Here is an 8,909-nt window from a genome sequence, read left to right on the forward strand (position 1 = left end):
ACTATTCCTATAGTTTAGGACTCACACTTGATGATTAACAAGCTTTAAACAAAATGCGAGCCCCGGTCCGTGGGAACAGAGAGGGTGTGTCGCTCTTGCCCAATCAACATTACCAGCAACGTCACAAAACAGGAAATTTTGTGCACCGCAACCTAACCGAGTGAGTTTATTCAAAGCAAGCTCCCCTCGGCAACACGGCTTCGTTCCGCAGTTTCTCCTGCAGCGACGCAGGTTAGAATATATTACTCATTACATGCATTCCTTCCTTTAACCGAATTGAATGTTAGCATACTTTCGGACTAAATACAAATCAGCACGCAAGCCGCCATATTCCAAATCTCACTCCTGCATGCGTTTGGTACTTTTTATGATTGTATACTTTGCATTTTCTTTATCTCTTCAGTATGGGAAGTCCTTTTGACTTCAAACAAGGCACATACCGTTACCACTTTAGACGAGCACTGGATTTGATTTACATAGATCCATTAATTTAGCCACATTAATCTATTTTAAGAATCATGACTCCAGCTCTATTTTCGATTTTTAAAAAAACCTGTTTTACTTATTTAAAAAAAATAATTCTCATAGGTTAGCGTTTTCCACACGGTAGATATCAGGCTCTAATTCATTTCTGAATAACACAGCGGCTGGCATTGCGAGTGTCGAACAATTGAAAAATTACATCAATTGGAAAATCTGCGCTTGACACCAAATGACAAGTAAGAAATTCTAGAACTGCTATTTTACTTCGCCTTAACCTGGAACACCATGCATTACAGGTGAAACATTCCCCCTTTGTTTAACGGTTAATCCACTCTATTCAACTAGATTGAACACTGGGATGGAGCACCACCCTCATACCAGGTGCCATGTGGACACTCCACTGATTAAGGACATTAGCCTGGCATAGACGTACAACAGTTTTCCCAACCAGGTATGCAACAGACCATTTTCATTGACAAACTTTTTTGACTCTCAGGCACACAACACAATCATTACCGATGAAGTGTTTTATGGGTGGACTATTTTGTTAATCTACAGATGCTGTAGTTGAGCGCTGGTCTCGACTGTTTGCCGTGCTGTCGTGCACTGGATCGCCACGTCATGGGCTCTTGCCAAGAAAGGGTGTCCGTAAAATTCACCCAGCACACGATGGGTAAGGCTCTTTCAGGACACTTGAAATAAGTAGTCATACCTAATCATTGAAGAATACACATAACTACCCTGCCAACTCAACACAATCAATGTAGAAGTGCATACTAACTTAATTCCCTTATAGATTTTTCAGTATTCTTATATGTGTCTGCTTCCCCACAGGGACTACTACCTCTAGCCTGACCTGAGGAAGTCATTTTTGATAATGATGGCCTTACAGGTGACCCACCGAAATGTAACCAGGTTAATGCTAGATGGAATTCTTTGCTCCTCGAACTAATAGCATTCCTGACCGTGCTCGACATTAGTAATTCGGTCTTTTTACGTAGGCAGACCTGTGAATTCATATTATTGTGTAACTGAAATTGTATTTATCACTTTGTTTGCTTGTTTTTGTTTGTTAAAAATGTGTGACAAACCTCCTTATTTGTGACGATTCCCTTTTCACTATTTTTGTTTTTGTTCATTTATTGTTCATCGTTTGTTTATGTGTTTTCTGAATTTAAGAATGCTAGATCTTTTTCTTTATATGACCTATTTTGTGTGAAACTCAATGTATTAAATTATTATTAAGGTGTTTTTTCAAACTCCAGTTTCCCATGAATGAAATACAGAATTCTTTTGAAATATAAGCTTCACTTTTCTTTATTTACTTCTCTTGATTGTACTTCGGTTTCATACTTTAATTAAGTAAGGATATCTTTGATACCAAATGAGTATATGAATTGAAATTTAATTTAGGATTCAAGGACGACCACTTCATACAGCTTTTTTGGATTTCTTGTCCTATATCAGCCTAGTTGGGCATCATCAGTGAGGTGAAGCTGTGCCTCTCTAAGAGCAGTGAGCAAGGGGTCCACGTCTGTATTCCCCTTGTAACTTAGGGTGAGACCCAAAAGTTACTTGGTATGCAAAACAGAGGGGTGTCTGGGAATCTCTCTACCATCACGAACACAGCCCATTGGCTTGTTCTTGGGTGGATGGCCCCTGGGACAGTCTCAACCAAGTATTTAGCTCACTGTTCTTTTCACAGAGAAGAAATCTCCCCGCATATCAGTCTTTGTACTGCACAGGGGCAGTGCAGCACCAAAATGCTAGGCAATTCTCCTCTGAACAGAGTACCATAGCAACCCCATACACGTATTTCAGCCTAGTTGGGCATCATCAGTGAGGTGAAGTTGTGCCTCTCTAAGAGCAGTGAGCAAGGGGTGCACATCTGGATACCTCTTTTAATTTAGGGTGAGACCCAAAAGTTACATGGTATGCAAAACAGAGGGGTGTCTGGGAAACTCTCTACCAGCACGAACACAGCCCATTGGCTTGTTCTTGGGTGGATGGCCCCTGGGAGAGTCTCAACCAAGTCTTTAGCTCACTGTTCTTTTCACAGAGAAGACATCTCCCCACATATCAGTCTTTGTCCTGCCCAGGGGCAGTCCAGAACTGAAATGCTAGACAATTCTCCTCTGAACAAGAGTACCACAGCAACCCCATACACGTGTTTCAGCCTAGTTGGGCATCATCAGTGAGGTGAAGCTGTGCCTCTCTAAGTGCAGTGAGCAAGGGGTCCACGTCTGGATTCCCCTGGTAACTTAGGTTGAGACCCAAAAGTTACTTGGTATGCAAAACAGAGGGGTTTCTGGGAAACTCTCTACCAGCAAAAACACAGCCCATTGGCTTGTTCTTGGGTGGATGGCCCCTGGGAGAGTCTCAACCAAGTCTTTAGCTCACTGCTCTCCTGAACTTACCAACAGTAAAGCATTGTGCACAAGACTGGCTCAAGTCAGAAAACTATCCAGCAAGTACAAGGACTTTAAAAAGGTGCTCTATAGACAAAAGGCTTGAGACTGCTTTGAAGAAAATGATGCATGTGGCAGGGGAAGGGCGTTCTGCCCCACCGCTCCCGACAAATATAACTTCTTCCAATTTGGTCATCTGCCATTTAACTTTGTGTTCAAAGTCTAACAAACAATAAAGCTTAGTTAGTTGCTGCCAGTACTGAGGCAACTGCCCTTCTTTTGTGTCGGCTTTAGGACAGAACGTTTGGCTACGGCACTCTCTTTCACATGGCAGTTTGAGGAGTTACTTCACCATGCGATTAGTAGTTTTGACCAGTGTTGCTGAATAATGTTCTTTAAAATGCACAATTTGCATCACATTTTGTAGAACAACTCCCCCTTGTGTACTATTCAAACCGTGTCACAAAAGTAATGAATAGACCTTTGCAACTGTGGGCCACTTTTTAATTGGTACCCAAGACAATTGTATTGCCGAGTCCGACCCTGTACAAACATACACACAGATTCTCTCTTGCACACACACACACACACACATAGATGTATACACTCATTCTCCCTTCCATACACACATATCACACTCACAACACACATACACCCACGTTTTTCCTGTTTTAATCTTGCCCCATCATGCGCTGATGGTGTATAAAATGCACGCTGGATTTTCTTTTTTCAGTCAGTAAATAGAGGGACATAGGATCAGCTATGAACAATCTTTTATGTGGCATTTTCTGCCTGGAATCCGAACAAAGGAAATTTTCTCAGACAGGATTCCTAAGAGGCAAAGCTGCACCCTTAAGGTGGTGGCCGCAGGGATGGTTGCTGTGGCGAGTATGGACAAAGTGTAGGGAAGTTTAATACACATTTAAACCGTTAATCATGAACATTAGCTTTGAAGTACACACAAAAATGGCTTTAGCTTAGAAATAAAACATGTGACTATCAAATGAAGAAATGTTCTGATTATGCAGTTTTTAATAAAATGATTAATGGCACTTAAGCACCACAGAGTAGAACTACAACCTTTTATTGACTGAAAGGAACGTGTGTTATAAATAGGTAAAATGCAACTGGCAGGCCATACGACGTAAAGAGGTTTGCACTAATACTGTCATTTAGAGCAGGCAACTCATATCTATAGTATAATCTGCTTTGTGATATATGGATTCTCTTTTAATGTACACATGTAACATGAAGGCAGCCTTTTATAAAAGCCAAAGGGCATTCAATGTGCCAATGTATTTTTTTGCATTGTCTACTTTAGCTGCCAGTCCCGATGGCAGGCACATCCGACCCTGTCCATGTTGGTGAAAACGGCTCACATACAAGCTGCAATACAGCAAAGACCCATTCTTGAGGAGGACAATCAACCAGCGACATAACTGCCGAATGTGTAGCTCATTAAAAAAATCAAATACAAATCTATGCTCCTTTACCACCCCTACCAAAGCAGGTCTCAACGTACGGTCATGTAGCTTATAGCCAACTTTGGTCACTAGAGCCACCGTTCTGGCTCTTTGCCTTCCACCAGAGCATGATTCATGCTCGTAGGGATCGAACTCTGCACCGACTGGATCCAGCTTGAGTATACCATGTTTTTTGAAAACTTTCTGCATTTGTACTTCTGTCATAAGAAGCCCTTCATAGAGATTCTTCATATGAGGATTGTCAGCCGTTATCTCCTCCTTTGGAACACTCTCTGTTGCTTTTTCCAGGGATGTCCGCCACTTCAAGAAGGTCCTTGCCGAAACTCTGAATCCCATATGTCTTGGCTTCATCTATTAACTTCTGGCTTCTCTGCCTAAGATTCTCTGTATCTGCCAGTGCTTGCTTATACTTGTCAGTGAGCTTGTTTAGCTTATCTTCCATCTTGGCCTTTTCATCAACCATCACATGTTCTATCAGGGGCAGGTCAGCTTTTTGTTCATTTTTACTTACACTCTGATCTTCATCTGAGCTATGCCCATTGCTCTTCTGTTTGGTTGCTGTACACAGTAACCGTGGGCTGGATAGCAGAAACACCCCCCTCAAGAGAAGCGCCGTTCCACTCTGCCACACCAACATCCACACACACAGTGATCCGCCATGTCTGACCTGTCATGCAGCTCAAACAAGCCGGTCAGACAGCATTGCTGGATTTTCTTTGCTACCTATCCACATCTGCTGCTGGTGGCTGCTTAAATCTCTGATAGGAAATGTTACATTAGCGAGTGCTGCCCAATGCTGGGCGGGTAAGGAGACTTACAAAAAGCCATCAATATGAACGGAATTCCTGACACTGCTTATTGTCTAGCAAAAGTTGTAAAGTGTAGCATGTAATCACCGCCCTCTAAAACCAATCATATGCACAGTTGAAAGAAAAGCTCTTAGGGGTGAGCATGGGGTCCCGCAAAACCTATAAAGTACATTTACAAATGTATGTAACTGTCTGCGGGTGCATTTCCATTGCAGAATCCTTTTTGAGCAAGATAAAGGGGAAGCTGTACTTAAAAATAGCTGAAGTGTAAACAAGCCAAGTGACAGTTACAACCCCACCTGTCAACCCCAGTTGTCATTGCCAGTTATGCAGAAAACCCGTATACGTTGTCAGCCTTGTTTGGGTGTCTTGTAGGGGAGTTGAGCCCTGACAGAGAGAAGACGCATTAACCGGATGCCTAAAGCAGAGGAAAGATTTGCTCAGTCATTGAAGGTATGTGGGGGATGGAGCAGACAGAGGTTTAATGTACAAGGGTAAACATCTCTCTCATACTCACCTGATCATAGATAGGAGACCAAGGTAAGTAACTCCATGGTGCCTCGCTGTTTTTCTAGTCGTAAGCAGTACTGAATAGGCTGGAAAGGAGCACTGTCAGCCTGCAGTCCATGAACTTCCACTGGCTCTAATTTGCTCTTTCTTTACTCTATGCCAGTTCGGCAATTTCCAAAACCGAGTGGCAGAACAATTACAAAACAATAGGGCACCTTACCTGCCTTTGTGTGTCTGAGTCTCTCTCAGGCAAGACCACCACCAACAGTGGTAGGCTGCAGCTAGTGCAGGGCGGGCCACGGACCATCCAGAAGAAGAAGAACATTTGCATGAGCCTCACAAGGGTACGTGCAGTGCGAATGCACCGGTGTGGCCTGAGGCCCTGTGCTCGGCACAGTGCCACACCCACACCGACCCAAACTTCACAGTGCCTGCTGCGCTGCTTGATGCTGCAGACAGTGCTGAGAGTGCTGCCTTCAAGTAGTCAAGACAAATTGAGAGAGAGACTAATAAATATATGTCTACAAAAAAGGTATAAGTGGTTATTGCCTTTGGCAGCATGTTTTGCTCTGGCATTTTCACATAGGGAAGCGCCTAACCTTGCCTAATGGTAGCACCGGCCCGGCCAGCGACAGGACTGAACGGAGACCAATGTGCTGGGAATTGAAGGGGTTGTTGGGATGCACTGAGCAAAGGTCAACAGGTAGCTACATATCTGTCAGTGTACCATGCATGGAACATATCCCCATGGCAAAAAACAACACCAGGCCAATGGTGTTTACCTGGTATCTGTGGTGAACATGACATCCCACGAATGGCCTTCAATGGTGTGCTCTGTGTGGATTTGTCTCGGGACCTCCCCCCCAGAAGGGGCAGAAGTGCCAAGAGTGGACTGCCAGCGTGGTTAGACATGACATGAACAGCTGAGTGAACGGGAGGCCAGGTGGCAGGCAACACACATGCAAAAACTGCAAACAATCACTTGCTGGACTCCCATCACCATGTGTCCAAACACCCATGCAGCCAGACCGACCACACTCGTGACAACTCACCAATAAACACCCAGCAGTGACAGCCTCGCTAACAACAATCCTCCCACAACCAGTGCCCCCCTGATGACCATGCAAAGACAGCAAGCAGAGACTCACCAGCATACGATCACCATGTGTTCCTGCACCCATGAAGACAGAACCGCTCAGTACAAGGAAAATAATTAAACAATCCACGCAATGGCTGACTCCCTGCCACCAACGACACCACCACAAGTGGCACCCTGAGAGCCATTGATTTACCTGCACAAGGTAACCACCTGTCTTGCATCCACAGTGTCCCACCTGAAACAACATTCTGAACTTGCAAAGACATGCATTGCATCAATGTAAACATTGTAAAGAAACTGGACAGTCTTGACCGCTTCTGTATGGAACAAGGATATAGCCATGGACCACCCAGTGTCAATGTCTGGAAGTATAAATAACCAAGCGTGAGCAACTATCAACATCCCAATAGCAAAACTCACCAACAGAAAAATCAATGGCAGCGAAATTACAAGCGCAGCATGACATGCACCCTGGAAACAGGTATCAGTCGGGCCCGGGATGCGGGCATAAGTGGGGACATTGATGGCAAACATACAAGTTCTGCACACCCACTGTCAGGTGTCACATGTGCCTTTGGGTCACCCATGGATGCAGGGGAGGAAAAGGACACCAAGTGAGGAGGTGATGGTCTCGGGACAAGTGTGGTAGCTGATGAGAAGGATGACAGAGGGAAAGAGGGAGACAGGACACAGAGTGAAGAATGCATAGAAGTGGCGTGGATAGAGAGAGAGAGAGGGGGGAGTAGGGGAATCACGGTGCAAGGAGGAGACTGGCTGGTCGGGAGACGAGGAGAGTTATGTTGAACATTACAGTGGGTTAGGGCAGAGAGAAGTTGGGCAAGAGAGGAAGACAGAGACAGAAACACTTGAAAAGCAAGCAGCATGGTCAGAGAGCCTGTAAGGCACATACATGGAATAGTAGCACATACTCAGGTTGAGGAAGGACAAAAGTGGGTGAGGGAGAAGGGCAGACTGAAAAAGAAAGTCCACCTGTAAAAGGTAAATCAGCAGCTTCACATCACAGAAACAACATACTCAACCCGCTGTGGTATGTAAAACAGAAAGAGACTGATGTCCGCAACATCTCTGCAAATAAGTGCTTTCAACCACACCCCCATACCATGCACGAACCACCAATCCCCCTGTTGGACACCATTGTAAATGGACATGAGGACAATATGCAGCTTTTCACTCACCCTTCAACAGACCACATACCATGTAAGAGACAGTCGCAGTAGGTGTGCAGGGATCACAGGGTGCACTGGCAACACCTACAGGGACAACAGATGAACTGAAGCTGGGAGGAGTGGATGATGTACCACATGCATGTGCCCACAATGTGCACACACACCGTGCAGTCACTCACAGTGCTTAATCTGAACAAAAAGTAATTTACATTTACATTTAGTTTATTAGATATACATATAGCAACAAGGCTTTGTATAACACATGACATACAATTCATATACAAAAGTTGTATCAAAATATCCATATACACATATATATATATATAATCAGCAGAGGCCCACAGGACCTATTGAAGACATTCAAACATTTCAACTACATGAATATAAAACCGTACAGTATGATATATTAGGTTGATGTTGTTTCCTTGTATAAAAACAGACCATAAAGAGGGGATTTCATTCATCATAATAGCATTATTATAAGCTTTAAAAAACGTCATTTGCAGTGAGATAAGAGATTCACATTCAATAATCAGATGAAATACAGTCTCATTCACTAAGTTACCACATAATTGACAAGATGTATGACGATAAGACAGTTGGGTACTCCATCTCCTAGGCGATAGAGCCACCGTTACATTGAAATTGATAAGTAAATAAAAACGGAAGATATGCGGGCTTGGATAAGCTGTGATATAAAGTGGTGGGAGATTCTAGATATTCTCTCAATGCAGAAATCTCGAGTAGAGGGCATATTCCCAATGTGAAGCATGTTTTCTATGAATGCAGCCCTACTTAGCTTAGTCTTCAACCATTGCTTAATGTCCCCAGCTGTGGAAATATTACTACCCTCATATAGCCATTGCGTATGAGTCAACTTTAACATGCCAATTGTACCTATTGGAATCTTATCCTCAAGACCTTAATCT

General features: G+C 43.7%; 1 long non-coding RNA gene and 1 pseudogene across 1 annotated transcript; one reads left to right on the plus strand and one right to left on the minus strand.

Moving 5' to 3' along the window:
* Positions 1-638: 638 nt before the first annotated feature.
* LOC138525549 (uncharacterized) lies at positions 639-1,585 on the plus strand. Its single transcript, XR_011283348.1, has 4 exons — positions 639-719; positions 829-934; positions 1,042-1,156; positions 1,318-1,585. It is a non-coding gene; the product is annotated as an uncharacterized lncRNA (long non-coding RNA).
* Positions 1,586-4,153: 2,568 nt separating this feature from the next.
* On the minus strand, positions 4,154-5,015 carry LOC138525987 (grpE protein homolog 1, mitochondrial pseudogene; annotated as a pseudogene).
* Between the last annotated feature and the right edge of the window lie 3,894 nt (positions 5,016-8,909).

Source organism: Ambystoma mexicanum, chromosome 7p (genome assembly GCF_040938575.1).
Source record: "Ambystoma mexicanum isolate Mex_15411 chromosome 7p, UKY_AmexF1_1, whole genome shotgun sequence".
In the NCBI taxonomy this organism is placed as follows: domain Eukaryota; kingdom Metazoa; phylum Chordata; class Amphibia; order Caudata; family Ambystomatidae; genus Ambystoma; species Ambystoma mexicanum.